This window comes from Mustela nivalis (assembly GCF_964662115.1).
Source record: "Mustela nivalis genome assembly, chromosome: 2".
In the NCBI taxonomy this organism is placed as follows: Eukaryota; Metazoa; Chordata; class Mammalia; order Carnivora; family Mustelidae; genus Mustela; species Mustela nivalis.
Window position 1 is genome coordinate 171,190,792 of NC_139021.1, and position 17,740 is coordinate 171,208,531.

The following is a 17,740-nucleotide window of genomic DNA, read 5'->3' on the forward strand; positions in this document are numbered from 1 at the left end:
GTGGGGAGTCTGCTTCTCCTGCTGACCTCTCTCTTTTCATGCTCTCTCTCTCTCAAATAAATAAATAAAATCTTAAAAAAAAAAAAAAAGGTAAACTAAATAATAAAACTATCTATAAATAAAATAAATAATAATAAAACTATCTATAGCCCAGGCACCTAAAGCTGAGCTAAAAGAAGTCTGGATCCCTGACAGTAATTTGTTTTTCATCCAGGCAAAAATCCAGGAAGTACCATGGTATCTCCAAACATTCTCATCAAGAATAAACAATGTTCAGTGCAACTCAAATGGAGCCAATCTGCACTGCCCGGGACATACCGGAAACACTGACAAACTAATTCAACAACCAGAATACATTTTTAGACTGTTTATGATGGCTACTATATAGTTGTGTATATTTATATATATATACTATAGTAGTATATATATATATGTATTATATACACTGTACTTACTACATATATAGTATAGTAGTATATAGTATATACTATGTAGTAGTAACCATGTTCTGAAAATTGGTCAACTTCAAAAATTATCCTAAGAAATAAATATAAAATGTTACAGCAATATTGATGAAAAATTGTCAACTTCTTTCATCATTTCAACAAACCACATATAAGGTCGATGAGTTACTAGTGTCTTATAAGGTTGGATTAATAAAGGGGCAGATCAAGGGCACCTGGGTGACTCAGCTGATTAAGCGGCTACCTTCAGCTCAGGTCATGATCCCAACGTCCTGGGATCTAGTCCCACATTGGGCTCCCTGCTCTGCGGAAAGCCTGCTTCTCCCTCTCCCTGCCATTCTGCCTACTTGTGCTATCTCTCTGTCAAATAAATAAATAAAATCTTTTTAAAGGGGGGGGCAAATCAGAGTTTTGACAAACTAGAAAAGAAAGAATTTCAGATGGAAGGTGTACTTCTGGAAAACAAAACAAATATAAAATTTTTTAACAACAGAAACATACATGTTTTCATTGGTATGTGATGAAGTCCTAGTCGAGGGGTGGTGAAAAAGGGTAAGAGAAGACTGTCAGGTCCTCAGAATGATATGTACAAGTGAATTTTATGACAATAAATCATGATAGATTTGTATACTTTATTATACCATAGTTTCTAGCACATAGTAGATTCTCAAGTATTGAATTAAAGTACAGAAGTGATAGGATAAAACTAGTGTTTGGGAAACATTATTCTAGGAATGCAGAAAATGGGGAGGAGTTATTCTAAGAAAGGTAGTATAGACTTCCTCCTCCTCTCTCTTCCTTTGGGGCATCAACTAGTATAGTCATTAGCCTTAATAATACAAATTAGTTATCTGTATAACATATTTCTAAACAACGAAACAGAAATTACCATTATCTTGCCGCATATGTAATCCTATATACAAGACAAAGCCCACACTAGTATTAAAGGCTTGGTTTAGACAATACAAATTAATGTAGTAAGTTAATAATAGGCCTCATAAGCATGCTGTATTCCAAAATCTAGGACAAAGTAAAATAATTTTCAAATAGAGGTATTACTCTATATAGTTCCTCATAAAGTAAGTCACTTTAAGATATAACTTGTGAATGTGTTGCTGAATTTGAAATCTTTATTTAGAAATCTAAAAATGAATGGTTTTAAACATCATAACCAATGTTATAGCAGCTGACCAAAATAGAGAACAAAGAATCTATTTAAATTAGAATATATAAAGGGATTATGACTCTCCAGCATAAAGAAGAAACTTTATCATTAGATAACGTAGGTCATGCTTTGTCAAGACTTATCCTTTTATCCAGCATTCATATTTTCCACAATTCAGTTGTCAACTTTATTTTCCCTTCTAGAATTCAATCACTTTGATAAGTTGAACCAACAACTCCTAGCTGATATCCACATTAGTTACTTTCAGTCTGACATTCTTGAGTTACAAATAACAAATTACCTGTTTGCTTTCACTCTATGTCCATATTAAAATCTTCACCTGAATAAAGACATTTCAAATGGATGTTCCACGAAAACCTCAAACTCAAAATGGCATAAATCCCAAATCAAAATTATAGCTCCCATAATTGAGCAATTCCAGTTAATCCTTTCTATTTCTGTCAACAGTATCATTTTTATTTTTATTTTAAGATTTTATTTACTTGACAGAGAGAGAGCACAAGTAGGCAGAGTGGTAAACAGGGAGCAGCAGGCTCCCCAGTGAGCAGAGCACCCAATGTGGGGCTGATTCCAGGACTCTAGTATCATGACCTGAGACCAAGGCAGACCCTTAACTGACTGAGCCACCCAGGCACCACAATGGTATCATTTTTCCTAGTCATGAATCCTTTCTTTCCTTTGCCCTCATAGTCTTTTACCAATTTCATGTCTCCAATTATACAACTCTTTTCTACTGCCATTGTCCCCGACTTACAACCCAATCCACGTGTAATCACTTCATACTTGTAACACTTGAAATGTTGGTTTCTCAATCTTACTCCATGAAATGGGCATGTGTCTTGAGACAGAACCAGCCCAAGTGCCACCCAATCCAGAGAAGGGGTTGAAGTGTGTACTACAATGGCTCTGCCAACAGGGAACAGGAGCTGCCCTATGAAGTGGGCTGCCCCTCGATGGCAGAAGGGGCAGCTAAAAAAGCTCCTAAAAAAGCTAAAAAAGCTCCTAAAAAAGCCACACAATACCTCCACAGAGACCACCACCAAATGCAAACAGACAAATGAGAACGAGACCAGGGCTATCTCTTGCCTCTTTAGAGGTTCCTATAATAAGAATTCTACTTCCCCTGGCTGGTCTTCTTCCCCCAACTCCAAAAGGGCTAGCTAGAGAAAAAAAGAAGGGACATATTTTGAGCTAAGTTACCTCTTCTTTAATCGAAGCAACTGGGAACTAACACCTTCAATCTTTCTTTAGGTAGAACAAGGAGTTTGTGATTAATGTTTTTGGTTGCTTAGTTTTTTGTTTTGTTTTTTTTAATGATTGAAATCTTTCTTAATTTCTGGAATAAATTTTCTCTCGTAATCAAAAGTGGCAGAAAGATAAGACATCAAATTAATATATTATTAGGGGACTATATTCCAGAAGGAAGTGGAAAGGATGAAAGACCTACTACAGAAAAACTAAAACCATTTTGTTTACACTTCAGAGATGTAATACCTGGGTAAACCAATCATACTACTTTCCCAATCTTCTCTCTCAACACATTCCTAAAACCTAGGACTTCAATATAACCTACCAGTCCCTGACCAGTCTACTCAAGAATCCTCCAATTTTCACATTAACATTTCCATGGCTTTGCTCCCATCTAGAATGTCCTTCTCTTCTGTCTATCCAGAGTCTAATTATATTTAAAGGTCCAATTTTAACACCTCATCTTCCTTCAAATTTTCTCTCATTTAAGTACAAAAATACCCCCAGTAAATGAAAACATACTGCATTTACACTCATTAAGCACACAGTCACAGCCTTCCTTGGAACACTTCTGAACAGTCTTCAGTTTTTTAAATGATCTCTGTATCAGCAAGGAGGAACATGACTCTGAACTGACTCTGAACAAGATTCTTAAATCTCCAGCAATAATGATAATAAATCATTATTTATAAATATATTCTCAAATATATATTTACAAATATATTCTCCACTACATTTGCATTCATTCTTGCAAATGTTAAATGCTGTTCAGTTCTCAGTGAGGTGGGGTCCACTGGGTTTATACAATGATTTGAGACTTGTAATGTGAAGAATAAAAGTTTGTCTCATTCCACTGAATATTCACTTAGATTAAAAAAACAAAAACAAATAAACCTGTTTATGATTACCTCAGCTTAGACTGTCTTACATATTATCCTTCCGTAAATTAAAGATAGCTAAATTTAACTTCAAAAGACAAGTACTTTCTAAACTGTTGATCATTAAAAGTCCCTGACCTCTGAAAAAGTCTTCAAATAAAAAGACATCTGGTAACCACTGAGCTTGCAAACTGAGCTTTCTGATGCTCAAATGAATACTAATTGGACACAAAAGGAAAGGTAGAGGGGTTAAGGAAAATTTACGTGTATATATGACATATATATATATATGCAACAAAGCCATCACCAAAGATTAAGTAGCTCAATTGTAAAAGATTGGTGGGGGGAGGGGCACCACAATGAGCTTGATTATATCCACAATTAACCAGGTAATTGTGGAGGGAGGGAACAGCTGAGTCCTTTTGTGGGACTCCAGTTGTCCATACAGATGTGGGCCAGTCTGGCTGTTGTCCAGGTTTTTTCTTAACCCACTGAGCCACCCAGGCGCCCCTGTCCAGGTTTTTTCTTTGGGGGACAGGGATAATTGTCATCAAGATTCCTGAGGATCCAATAACCTCAGGGTAGTTTAAAGGGAAAGGATATAAAACTAGACATTTGTTTATAAGACTGTTTTAAATAAGAAGTGCTTGTATAAATCAAATCCCCACTCATGTATAAAGATATAGTGATTATACAAATTACAATATCTATTCCTTTTTTGAGGTTAAAAAAAAATAACACAGGTTATCTGACTTTTTAGCATCTCTTACTCATTAGGAGAAAATACTGTATTTAAAACCTAACAGTCACAAAATTCCTCTCAGTTTAAGCACTTTTTTCCAAAGTTGTTTCTGACACAGTACTACAGGACCAATTCACACTTCATACTGTTTCAGTGAAGTGAGAATTGGTTTCGCTCTTACTGGAGCTCATCAGCTGTAGGCAACTGGTCAAGAAACATTTTTTACTTGCCTTAAGGCCAACCATTATCCACCTGTTTCATTTCTTAATGCAAGAACTCACGTTTCTACAAAATTATTTCCATATTAAGAGCCTTACAAATAAAAACACTGTCTTTAACAGCTCTTAGTACAGTTACTTGTTTTCTCAGTAATTAGCAGTATAAATAAAAAGCTTAAGCTTAATCGATAAACTGCAAATACGAATGAATCTAATCCACAGATATTTGGCAACAGCTTATCAAACACGCCTCATACAAAAGTACCAAGCCTTAAATACATTTCCGAACTATTAATTCATTCACCAAACATGTACTGAGCATGTGCAGGCACTATTCTATGTGTTGGGAACACGGCAGTGAAGAAAACATGCATCCGCTAGGGAGTTTACATTTGGGTATAGTGGACCAATATATTTAAAAGCTCTATGTTTAAAAAAAAAAAAAAAATTTAAAAAAGGCTCTCTCTTAAATCTTTTACTCTTTGTGTTTACAGCATTTTAATATGAACATCTGTCAAAGTTCCCTCAGAAGCTATGTAAGATATACATAAATGTTTTAAATCCAACAGAAAAATCTGGCTCAGTGCAGCATAAATATTATTTACAACAACAAATTTTTAAATTACAAACTATACCATATGAATCTCAAACACCACCTGTGTATTTCTCAAAATCATGTCCACTAAGATAAACAAGTTGAGTCTGTGAGAGCACTCCTGTTCTTCACTATAATGGTTCCCTGTCCTTTTAGGCCAATTACTCTAAACACTTTTTCACATATTCCCCACATACTTTAAAAGCAGCATGAGCAAAAGAATAATTTATATGGCCAATCCTAACAAGGCTGTGACATGGCAATTAAAATCAGAAGCAATAAATTACATCAAAAATGCATCCACAGTCCAACATAATCTGACCACAAACCCCAATAAGTAATTTTTTTTTTCCAATAAGTAATTTTTGATGGATGTCACCTTTAAAATACAAACACGTTCCTGGATAACATTTTTAAGTGGAATAAACTAACAGAACAAAAAGGAACCTGTGTAAATAACATGAAAACCTTGTTTCACATGATGAAAATACCAGACACTGAAGTTCACAAGAAGGTGAATTCATGCAAATCAGATTAAAACCTAAAAAAAAAAAAAAAAAAAAAAAAAAAGACTAAAAACTAAGCTAGCTATTTCAAAGAACTCTAAGTTCTTTCAAAAGGGAGAAATATTCTTTATGGTACTTATATTCTAAGTTTGTAGGTAAAATTTAACTTTAATGAGTTTTCTTTACGTAAAACGTATCAGTCAATTTTTGCCTTTATCCAACCAGTTTAAAGAGTATGAAGTCAAAGTCAATCATCCCCTTGGGGGTTTGTTTAGCTTTGCACCTAAGCCTCAGGGCAGAGTAAATTTCACAGTTATGTGCATTACATTACAAGAAAAGATGTTAGAAAGATAAACTCAGGGAGTGCCTGGGTTGTGCAGCTGGTTGAGCGGCTGACACTCGGTTTCAGCTCAGGTTGTAATCTCACAGTCCTGAGATCAAGCCCTGAATAGGGCTCCGCACTCAGTAATGGAGTCTGCTGGAGATTCTCTCCCCCCTTCCCTCACATTCCTATGCTCCCTTGCTTGCTCACACTCGCTCTCCCTCCTAAATAAATAATCAACCAACCAATCGATCTAAAAGAAACCAAAAAACCAAAAAACCTGAGGGCAACAGATGCAGCAGGAGTGCCCCTCAAATAGTACCAAATCCTATGACAGGATAACAGGAGAAAGAGAAATTATGATCCATTGGGATTGCAGGAAAAAGAGGTAAATGGCCATTCCATCTATCACATTATCAAGTCATCTTCCATATTATGTTGACTTTTAGACAATGCAATTTTTAAAAAAGATTTCATTTATTTATTTGATAGATCACAAGTAGGAAAAGAGGCAGGCAGAGGCGGGGGCGGGGCGCCAGGCTCCCCGATGAGCAGAGAGCCCCATGAGGGGCTCAATTCCAGAACCTTGATATCGTGACCTGAGCCAAAGGCAGTGGCTCAACCCACTGAGCCAGCCAGGCGCCCCTCTTAGACAATGTAATTTTATGACTCTAACAAGTTTTTTATTTTATTTTGTTTTTAAGATTTTATTTATTTATTTCACAGACAGAGATCACAAGTAGGCAGAGAGACAGGCAGAGAGAGAGGAGGAAGCAGGCTCCCCACAGAGCACAGAGCCTGATGTGGGGCTCCATCTCAGGACCCTGGGATCATGACCTGAGCTGAAGGTAGAGGCTTTATCCCACTGAACCACCCAGGCGCCCAAACTCTAACAAGTTTTAAAGCAAAAAGTTACTAATACAGAAATTTTATTTTGAATGTATCTGTAGAGCACTCACTATATAAACTTTAATGAGTCTCAGGAAATATAAAAAGTATTTTTGGCTATTATTTTCCCAAATTAAAAACTTTTTTTAAAAAAGTCTGACCTATAGTTCCCTTTTCAAAAAGGGAGACTAATACAAAAAATTAACGGTAAGTTTTAAAGACTTTTTCTTATTTATTTATTTGACAGAGAGAGGGAGATCAAAAGTAGGCAGAGGCAGGCAGAGAGAGAGGGAGAAGCAGGCTCCCCGCTGAGCAGAGAGCCTGATGTGGGGCTCGATTCCAGGACCCTGAGATCATGACCCGAGCCAAAGGCAGAGGCTTAACCCCCTGAGCCACCCAGGCACCCCTATAAAAGTAAGTTTTAAGTCTTTATTTTATCAAGGGGTTCTGGTTAATGTTTAAGTTTTGAAACCAACTTTGGCCTGCTTTCAGTTAATATTCATATGATACAGTTTACTAAAAACATTATTCATTAGTACTGACTACATAATCATCCCCAAAGCAGACTATCAGTTCATGTGTCTTACTGACAGACAAATATACTCACAATCTAATCAATACTTTCCTTGGTGGGTTTAATTTTGACTTTTGTGTGTATTGCCCCTTCATGCCAATATTTCTCCTTGTTTACTTGGTCCAAGTAGATTTTTATAATCTAAGTAGCTAAATAATAACTCTCAAGAAGTCTGAAAAACTGGGGCGTCTGGGTGGCTCAGTGGGTTAAAGCCTCTACCTTCGGCTCAAGTCATGATCCCAGGATCCTGGGATCCAGCTCCGCATCGGGCTCTCTGCTCGGCAGGGAGCCTGCTTCCTCCTCCTCTCTCTCTCTCTCTCTCTCTCTCTGCCTGCCTCTCTGCTTACTTGTAAACTCTGTCAAATAAATAAATAAAATCTTAAAAAAAAAAAGAAGTCTGAAAAACTAATAGAGGGTTATTTGTAAATTTAAATGATCTATACTTCCACTGTTGTTGCCCTGAAATACTAAATATAAGATTTACAATACCCCAAGCCCAGTGAATGTTTATGAGAAGTTCAAGAATCAGCTTTGTTTCAAGATTTTATTTGAGAGAGAGAGAGAGAGAGCAGGAGCACAAGCTGGGGGAGGGGTTCTGGCTGAGTAGGGAGCCCCAGGCTGCCTCAATCTCAGAACCCTGAGGATCATGTCGTGAGCATAAATCAGACACTTAGCTTTGTTTAAAGCCAAAAATATGGGATTAAAAAAACAAAAAACAAAACCCTGAATTTTACTAGAAAAAAAAACCACAGAATTTGAGGTCACAGATTCTTACTTTTAATATGAAATTGTTAGATAAATTTGGAAAATACAGATTTCTAGTCATTCTTCAAAGAGAAAGACAATTTTTATAAATTTCTAATTGAGGCTGCTTCAAACAGTATTGAGTATTCTGCACTTAGTGATGTCAGCATGTAGCTGCAAACAGGCATTTTTAAACTGAATATACTAAGCAACTGACATCAGCTACGCTGTCATTGGACAGCCCTAAAGAACAACTCTTGCATTTATGGGTGAAGGAACTAAAAGGTCAGAGTAGTTACTGTTATACCACTCCTTTCATGTTAGCAAGGAGACTCTGAAATACGAGAGACACTCTCTGAAACTTTCACTGTTTAAAGAAATCTCTAGGTTTATATGCTGGCATCCTAAATTTGACAAGGATTCAAAATAATAACATCAACATAAACACAATCCATGCATTTTCAGGAAAAAACATAAACACAAGCCAGGCATTTCCAAGAAGATGGAGTATTTATATATGTTTGCCTACTACAAAGCAAAGTTTTAACTCTTTTTAAGATTTGTGAATTACTCAACACCTTTACTAATTTTAAATCAAATGAAAAGACCAAAAATGAAAAAAGGAATGAGGCCAATCATCACTTTTCTATTTTTGTAATGATGAATAAAAGCTGAAAAGTATCTGTACAGAGAAGAGACTTTATTCACAAGGAGACAGTTCAGTTTCGCCCTCAATGTCTCTTGAACCTTAATCTTCCACACAAGATTAACTCCGCGAATATGAAGGTGCAGTTTGTAGTTAGGAAAACTACACCCTCAATTAGCATATCTGAGCAATCTTTTTTTTTTTTTTTAAAGATTACCGGCACACCTTTTGAAATACTGTTCCACTGATTTACTGCACACTTTTCCTTAAAAAACAAAACAAAACAAAACAAAAAAACAAAAAAAAAACTTCCAGCCTATCATTTAGGAAGAAGTAAAACCACCAGGCATCAAGGAACATCACAAACACACACGGAGAAAACTGCCAAATGCCATTTGTGAAAGATAAAGCTTAAAAGTATTAACCAAAAAAAAAAAAAAAAAAAAATTGTGAAAGATAAAGCTTAAAAGTATTAACCAAAAAAAAAAAAAAAAAAAAAACTGCCAAATGCCTGCACATCATTATTTTTACTATACTAATCCCCACAGGTAACAAAACTATCAAGTGAAACAGATTCTAATCCAGACGCTCCGACTCCAAATCCAGACCTCTTTAAACAAAACCAAGATGGGACTATTAGCTACAGTGGTTCAACTGCTAACATCTAAGCATCAATTACACCTGCGCTATCCCCCCCGGCTTGCGGCTGGAGGACAGGCACAAGAGGCTTTCCCATGTTACAAGTCTGCACAAATTTGAAATATCCTTGCCCGCCAAGGTTTATCAATGCCCGATGTCCTTGGAAGAAAGGCAACATAAAAACCAGTAACAGTATCTCTCATAACCAAAATCCCAAACCAACGCCTTCAAGTTACTTAAAATCACATTAAAATCCCAGTAACGGAAGAGTTCGTAAGACGGCAAAAAGTCAGCACAACCGTAAACATAAAACACACACACAGTCAACTTGAAAACGGAAAGAGACATAGGCGATTGAGTCGGAGAAACAGCCGAGCAGGTGGGGTTTAACCGCAGCTCGCGCTGGGAGACCAGGCCATCGGCCCAAATTAGGCAGCTCTCCAAGCACCGCTCCCGAGGCGCGGCCCCCGACCCCCGCCGACCTCTCGGCCGCCGCCTCTCCAGCCGGCCCGGGACCCAGGGAACAAGGGAGGGAGAGAGAGGGGTTCCTAAGTCCGTCCCCCCAGCGCTCGCCAGCCTCCCCTGCCCGGGAGAAAAGCCAGGCGGAGAGCCGACCCGGGACCCGCAGCACCGCGGGGGAGGTGGGCAGTCCCTCAGCGCCGCCACAGCGACTGCAGTCGGCTCCGGGCGCCCGTCGAGCACTCACCCCACTTCTCCGAGCCTCAGGCCGCACCCCTAACGAGGCCGCTGAAGCTCAGGCTCAGGGCCTAATTTCTCCATAGCTGGGTCCGGCAGACCAGGTCGGGGGTGGGCGGGGGTGGAAACAGCGACCAGGGACAGGGCCGACACCGCGCTCCCTCCTCCTTGGCTTCCCCAATCCCCCGCGGAGCTGACACATCAACAAAGATGGCGGCGACGCCGTAGCCGGCCCCACTACAGCTGAGGGGGCGGGGCTCCCTGGAGGAGCCAGTCAGCGAGGGGCAGGCGGTGTGACGCGACGCACGTCGGGGCGGGTGTAACCTGTCTGCAGTGGGCGGGGCCGGGGCCGCACCGCCTCCTGCCCACACAGCGCCCAGCCCCTAGCTCAGACTCGCTGGGCACCCACGCCCGGACTGACTCGGCTAGCCAGCCATCCTGCTGGTCCTGTCCAGCCTCTCACGCCATTCCCACCCCAAGCGTGTTCTTTCTGTAGGACGCTCTCATTGGATACAAGCCCACCTTACCCTTTGACACTTCTCATATTAGTCAGGGGCATAAAGCAATAAAAGAATTCCAAATTGTGACTTCTCAGCTCTGACGCGCAAACCTTGCACCTGACGTAGACGCAATTAGCAGGAGGAGCCTACCTGTGCGTCTGACAATACGTCCCTGGGAGAGATTCTGGGGGTTTCCATAACGCCGCGTTCGCATCTTCAGCCTGGCACCCACTGCCATTGTTTAATAATGAACTGTGCGTGCGTTCGTCCCTGGCACCAGTCTGTGAGCGCCTCGAGCGCGGGAAGTGTCCTCTCCCGGCTGGTTGTCCCAGACCGCACTGTGGGGGTTGACATGCAGGAGCTGCTCAGTAATTAGCAACAAAAAGTGTATTAGAGGAGAAAGTGTGTTGAATACAGTCGCCTAATCCGATCCAGATAAGTAAGGGGAACAGTTTGCAAATCTACGCCGTCCATTGATGTTCTTTGGTTTAGGACTTCCCACTCACAACTCATGAGTGAAAGTACCTAATTCTGACAAGTTGTCAGCGTGAGAGTTTGCACAGCAAAGCTTGTTCCTGTTCTGTTAAAGCTTCTTTGATACTAACTGCTAGGGGGACAAACCGCTAAAAAAATTCAACATTGTGTCACTTTGTTCCTCTTTCCTTTTCAACAGGAAATGGCACCTCCATCCGTAAATGAAAATACTGCAGTGAAACACACTTTGCAGTTAAAGTGTTTCTGATAGCGAAGAAATAAATCGACTTTAAAACAATCGACCAAACGTTCCTAGTGAAATATATTTTTCCAACGGAGAAAAATCTAAGCCTTTTTCATAGCTCATATGGTTAGTAATAACCTTCATAGTGTTATTTCTGAAATATATACTAGTTTCAAAGCATATAAGTAATTTATTTCTGGATACGAAGATTTTCATTGTTGGAGAAAGGAAATACAAATGCAAAAAGGAATTAAGTAAAAATTCTGCAATCCTAAATTTGAACTTAGAAATATCAGTATGAGCTCATGGTTTGTTCGTTTGTTTGTTTTCATTAAAAGTCTGTCCACTGAAAAGGCCTGGATTAACAATCAGCACAATACATACCCTTATTCTCCATCATTTCTAAGTATAATTTCCCACAAAATATCACTTGAGCTCCCCTAGGAAATCAAGGACTGATTCTAAGTCTGGAACAGGAAAGGTGCAAGGAAGTCTAAGATACATGTATCAGAAAGCAAAGAAGAAAAATCGTAGGAGTTGTGTCAAAAACTCAGGAGCCAATTCAAAAGTGTGCCCACTGGTCAAAGGACAATTTAGCATTAAAAAATAATAACATTTGCGACTCCTCTACTATTTAAAATTAATGTGTGCTGATTTTTTAAAACATCACTGCTCACCTTTGAAGATGCCAAAGAATCATCACAGTCTGAAAACTGACACAAGAGTCAAGCATCCTAACTTTCCTGTTACAAACTGACTTTCAATCAAATAGTCAATGTGGGAACGTTCTTTAACGATAATAAATAAATGCAGAAAATAGATATCAGCATTTTGCAAGCCCTAATGAAATAAGGGATCTAGGTAACAATCAGCAAGTCTAGAATCATTAGACAAAAAGCCAGTGAATGGATGGGGCTGACAACACTTGAAACTGTGAGATCAATTTTAATATCCTCCAAAGAGAAACAACTAGATTATTAAGTGTCTTCTTATGTGATGCTTTAGAGGAACACAATGTCACCTGTGAAGTATTCTTGCCAGAGGGGATATGCTCAAGATTGAACTTAAGGAAAAACTGCCATTACTTCAATATATAAATTGCAAGAAAAGGATAAAAAGGAAATCTCTTTTTTAAAAAAAAGATTTTATTTATTTATTTGACAGACAGAGATCACAATTAGACAGAGAGGCAGGCAGAGACAGAGGGCAAGGCAGGCTCCCTGCTGAGCAGAGAGCCCCTTGCAGGGTTTGATCCCAGGATCATGGGATCATGACCTGAGCCGAAGGCAGAGGCTTTAACCCACTGAGCCACCCAGAAGCCCCAAAAAGGAAATCTCTTTTTAAAATACATCTACTGAATACAATATAAGATCTTGCTTGGAGCCTGATTTGAACATACCAATTATTAAAAATCATTTGAGACTCTCTGGATATTTTAAATACTAGTTTCATGACATTAAGAAATTGTTAAATTGTTAATTATAAAGTTTTGGTGCTGCTTTCAAAAGTTATTATCTTTTAAAGATATATAAACATGTATAGGTAACAAGATACAATGTCCCAGAAAGTAAATGTGATCCAAAAATCCCCAAATAAATAAAAATAAAAATAACCCACACTGATGGGAATATGTCAGAGGACAGCAAGAGCCAACACAAAGAGCTCCCAATGGCAAAGTTGGAAATATTTGAGCATGGAACTAAGGTAGTGTTGGATTATAATCCAAAGTATAAAGTAAACCCAAGTTCATACTAAGTATATATGATCATACAGTATATATGATCAAATATATTAAAATGGAGAAGAGACAAATCTCTCGTGCAAACAAATTTGAAATAATTTCGGTATCTGACTCTTAACCCCTCTTTCTTAGGTGTAGACCGTGTAGAATGACTTTTTTCCAAAGTGTATAATCTGCAAAGGGAGGGAAAACAATAACTTTAGAAATCTGAAGAACACTAGTCAGGTGGTGGTGTATCAAGCATGTTATCAAGGTGTATATAGGAGGTGTGTCTTTCCGCAATGTCAGCTTTATTCAATCATAAAGTAAGGTTAATACAATTGAAAGCAGGTTCAGGATACTAACTCAATGACTAACTCAATGCATTTCACTGTGCATTTAACTTGGCTTCATACACATCACCAAAGTACAATACAAAGTTACGCAACAAACAAGACACACTAAGGGTAAGAACTTAATGAATCAAACCAAGTTAGTCTGCGAGCGTGGTTAAGATGAGGTCTTCGTTGGGTCTACACCAGTTCTAGACACTTACAGCTTAATATGTTCAAAAGTGGAGAATCTCTATTATGTTCAGAGATCAATCAGGCACAGCCTTACACAGCAGTTGCCTTTGAATGTGATCAGATGAGAAAGGGTCAGTGTCTAGAGAGTCTGGCAGTTTACTGAAGAAATCCTCCCTTTTTACAGAAGTTTCATCAGTCTTTCACCTTTGCAGGCCTTTTCTGGCTCTAGTGATTAACAGCTCCTAGGTCTTCAAGGCCTTACAGGTTATTAACCTTTAGCACTCCCAGTCTAAACTGGTTTTGGTGATATCTGGTCTTACCTGCAATATCCTAGGCTGCTTTTCTGACCATATCATCCCTTGACATGAGTGACATCATCTTGATCCCTACAGGTGGAAAATGCCCACCGTCATGAATCATGTTCACAAGAAGTACACTTGATATGGTGCTATACAAATGGCACTCTACCTCTTTAGCCTTCCTTCCAAAAATTCTTTATTCTAGTCTTATCATGAGAAAAACATCAAACTCCAACAGTGGAACATCTTTCAAAATGCCTGACCAGAACTCCTGAAGCTATCAAGATCATCAAAACAGGGAAAGTTTGAAAAACTGCCACAACCAAGAAAAGCCTAAGGAGACATAACAACTAAATGTAATAATGCGGTATCCTGAATAGAATTCGGGCTCAGAGAAAGGACAATAGGTAAAAACTATGGAAATCTAAATAAACTCTGGGCTTTAGTAATAATGTATCAATCAGTTAGTTCCTTAATTGTAGTTAATGTAACCTACTATTGTAATATGAGTAATAGGGGAACCTGAGTGTGGTTAATGTGGGAAACTCTGTTCTATCTTCTCACTTTATTCTGTGAATCTAAAATCTTTTTTTTTTTTAAGATTTTATTTATTTATTTGTCAGAGAGCGAGCGAGAGCGAGCACAGGCAGACAGAGTGGAAGGCAGAGTCAGAGGGAGAAGCAGGCTCCCTGCGGAGCAAGGAGCCCGATGTGGGACTCAATCCCAGGATGCTGGGATCATGACCTGAGCCGAAGGCAGCTGCCCAAACAACTGAGCCACCCAGGCGTCCCTAAAATCATTCTTTTAAAAAAATCTATTACAAAGAAAAAAACATACAAACCAGAATTTGCTTCCAAACAATGGGAGAAGCGGGGGGGGGGGGGGGCACGAATGCAGACAAGACTGGGCGTGAATTGACAATGTTAAAACTAGGTGATACATACATGGGGTTACCATTTTTCTACTGAATTTGCTTGAACGGTCCCTAGTCCCTTCCAAAGAAAGTTTTACAGTTATATGAGTGGCACCAACATATAACCAGGTGCGCTTGGTCAGGGAAAAAGTGATCACCTGTGTTGACTTTCCAGGCAGAGGTAGCAGATTAATTTGAAGAACCCTGGAAGACTTTAAGTGGTTAATGAGACCCAAGTGACCCTTACAGAGATACGGTCTGCGACTTTGTGCTCAAAATGCACCATCTGAGTTCTCAGGGCCAAATTTCTAGAAGCTGCTGGAATCACTGTACTGTCTTAGAAGAGGAAGTTCGTGAGCACGGAATCCTGGGGTACAGCTATGTCTTCCACCCGCTCCCGGAGGCACAGCCTGGCTTCTCCTGCACGCGGAGGGCATGCGTGGGCGCCACGGGGCGCACGTGGGCGCGGACTGCGCAGGCGCAGCACTGGAGCCGGGCTGGCCATTGGAGGTGAGGTGAGCTCAGGGAGCGAGCGCATCTGGGAGGCGAGGCTGCCAGGCATAGGCAGACGCCACCACGGCCAGCCTTCAGCGACAGGTCGGGGTCAGAGGCCCTTTCGCCTCTTACCAGGTCAGGGTTCCCAGGCGCGTGGGGGTGGGGTGGGCCGCGAAAGGGACTGTGTGAGGCAGCGGGGCATCAGTCGTTGGGGATCGGACGTTGGGCCCTGGACGTTGAGGTTGGGCGTTGAATTCGGGCGTTGAGCGGGCACCAGGGGCCTGGAAGCAGAGAGGATGGAAGGGTGGAGGAGCCCTTGGAGCCTTGGCTGGGAAGGCAGGTCTAGGGTTGAAGGCTGTGGTGGGGGAGGGGCAAGAAAAGCGAGAATTGAGCCCCTGGGTAGAGGGGGGTGCCTGTAGGTGGTTTAGAAAATAGTACTTCCAGGCATGATTCTCCAAAATGTGAACGTCCACTGGCATCCCAATAGAGGAGCTCTTTGCTTTTCTCTCTGGAAGAATCTTGTCTGGGGATTCAGTCAGTGCTTTTGTTTAACTCAAACCTGCAGTGCCACACTGACACTTAATAGACCTTTACCTTACGTCTTACCTTCTGTAGGAAAGGTAGATGCACCACGGCTTTGGCTAGGTACGGGTAAACCAGTAGTGGTTCATTTTGTATGCGTCTGTAGCTTGTCTGGTGTGCACCAGTCGCATTTCTTGGCATTTGGGTCCCTGCTACAAATACGTTGGCCCTTTTGGCCTCTGGAGTATGAGAAGTTGCTTCTCGTTCCGTTGCTGAACCCTCGGGGTATTGAATGGGAAGTGGCATGGTCTAGGAATCGGACCTGGATTTTCAGCTCAGCTGTGTAAGGGTGCTTGCCCTGGGGGGTTTTGCAAGTTACTTAACCAGCTCCGGTCTCCCTTACTTACCTGGACTAACAAAGGAAATAAGAATACTTTAATCTTCAGGTTATTTCAGTGTACAAAGTAGTTACACATGAATGGAAGAAATTCTTAGTGGTATGAAAGTGAAGTTTAAAATAATAGCTGCTTTCAAAGAACCTAGTAAGCACTAGTCACTGTGCTAAGTAGTTAACATACGCTCTTGAATTTAATCATGGCAGGTAAGAGTTTTGAGGAAGTTACTAAAATTGGCCACATTTTACAGAAGCTGAATCCAAGAAAGATGAATTGATTTTGCTCGAGATAGCATACCTAATGAGGAAGATGAGACTTTGCTCAGATTTGGTCTGACCCACTTTAAAACTCATGTTCAGCTGAAACCATTGAGTTCCATAGCTTTAAAACTGGATGTTTCCTTGGGTGTTTGATCAGTTCTTTATAGATTTTAGATCCTAGCCCTTTAGCTGATACAGCATTTGCAAATATCTCTCCCATTGTGTCAGCTGTCTTTTGCTTTTGTCAACTGTTTGCTTTGCTGTGCAGAAGCTTTTATCTTGATGATATCCAAATAGTTCATTTTTGCTTTTGTTTCCCTTGCCTTTGGAGACATGTCACATAAGAAGTTGCTGCTGCTGAATTCAGAGAGGTTGCGGCCTGTGTTCTCCCCTAGGATTTTGATGGATTCCTGTCTCACATTAGGTCTTTCATCCATTTTGAGTTTATTTTTGTATGTGGTCTAAGAAAATGGTCCAATTTCATTCTGCATGTGGCTGTCCAACTTTCCCAACACCGTTTGTTGAAGAGACATTTTTCCATTGAATATTCTTTACTGCGTTGTCAAAGATTAGTTGATCATATAGTTGAGGGTCCATTTCCGGGCTTTCTCTTCAGTTTCATTGATCGATGTGTCTGTTTTTGTGCCAGTACCATACTGTCTTAGTGACTCAAGCTTTGTAATAGAACTTGAGGTATGAGACTGTGATGCCTTCAGCTTTGTTTTCTTTTTCAACATTCCTTTGGCTCTTCGGGGTCTTTTCTGGTTTGACAATTTTAGGATTATTTGTTCCAGCTCTAAAAAATGATGATAATATTTTGATAAAATTGCAGTGAATCAATGTATAGATTGCTTTGGGTAGCATAGAAATTTAACAAAACTTGTTCTTCCAATCCATAAACATGGAACGTTTTTCCATTTCTTTGTTTCCTCCTCAGTTTCTATCATGAGTGTTCTATAGTTTTCAGAGAACAAATCCTGTACCTCTTTGGGTAGCAGCAATGTCCACAATAGCAAAACTATGGAAAGAGTTTAGATACCCATCG

General features: G+C 40.0%; 2 protein-coding genes across 10 annotated transcripts in view; one reads left to right on the top strand and one right to left on the bottom strand.

Moving 5' to 3' along the window:
- Window positions 1-10,587, bottom strand: part of CCDC186 (coiled-coil domain containing 186) — a 53,050-nt gene extending 42,463 nt beyond the window's left edge. The window contains exon 1 of the mRNA XM_082719189.1: window positions 10,357-10,587. The gene's annotated coding sequence lies outside the window, so the exon portion shown is untranslated. The remainder of the gene's footprint in view (window positions 1-10,356) is intronic.
- Window positions 10,588-15,497: 4,910 nt separating this feature from the next.
- The window catches only part of TDRD1 (tudor domain containing 1), a 49,048-nt gene continuing 46,805 nt past the window's right edge, over window positions 15,498-17,740 (top strand). For 5 of the 9 annotated variants that reach the window (XM_082721466.1, XM_082721459.1, XM_082721464.1 and 2 more), the window contains exon 1: window positions 15,509-15,653. The gene's annotated coding sequence lies outside the window, so the exon portion shown is untranslated. Of the gene's footprint in view, window positions 15,654-15,805; window positions 15,855-15,953; window positions 16,164-17,740 lie in introns of those variants that run through there. The other 4 variants (XM_082721463.1, XM_082721461.1, XM_082721460.1 and 1 more) reach the window with 4 other exon arrangements.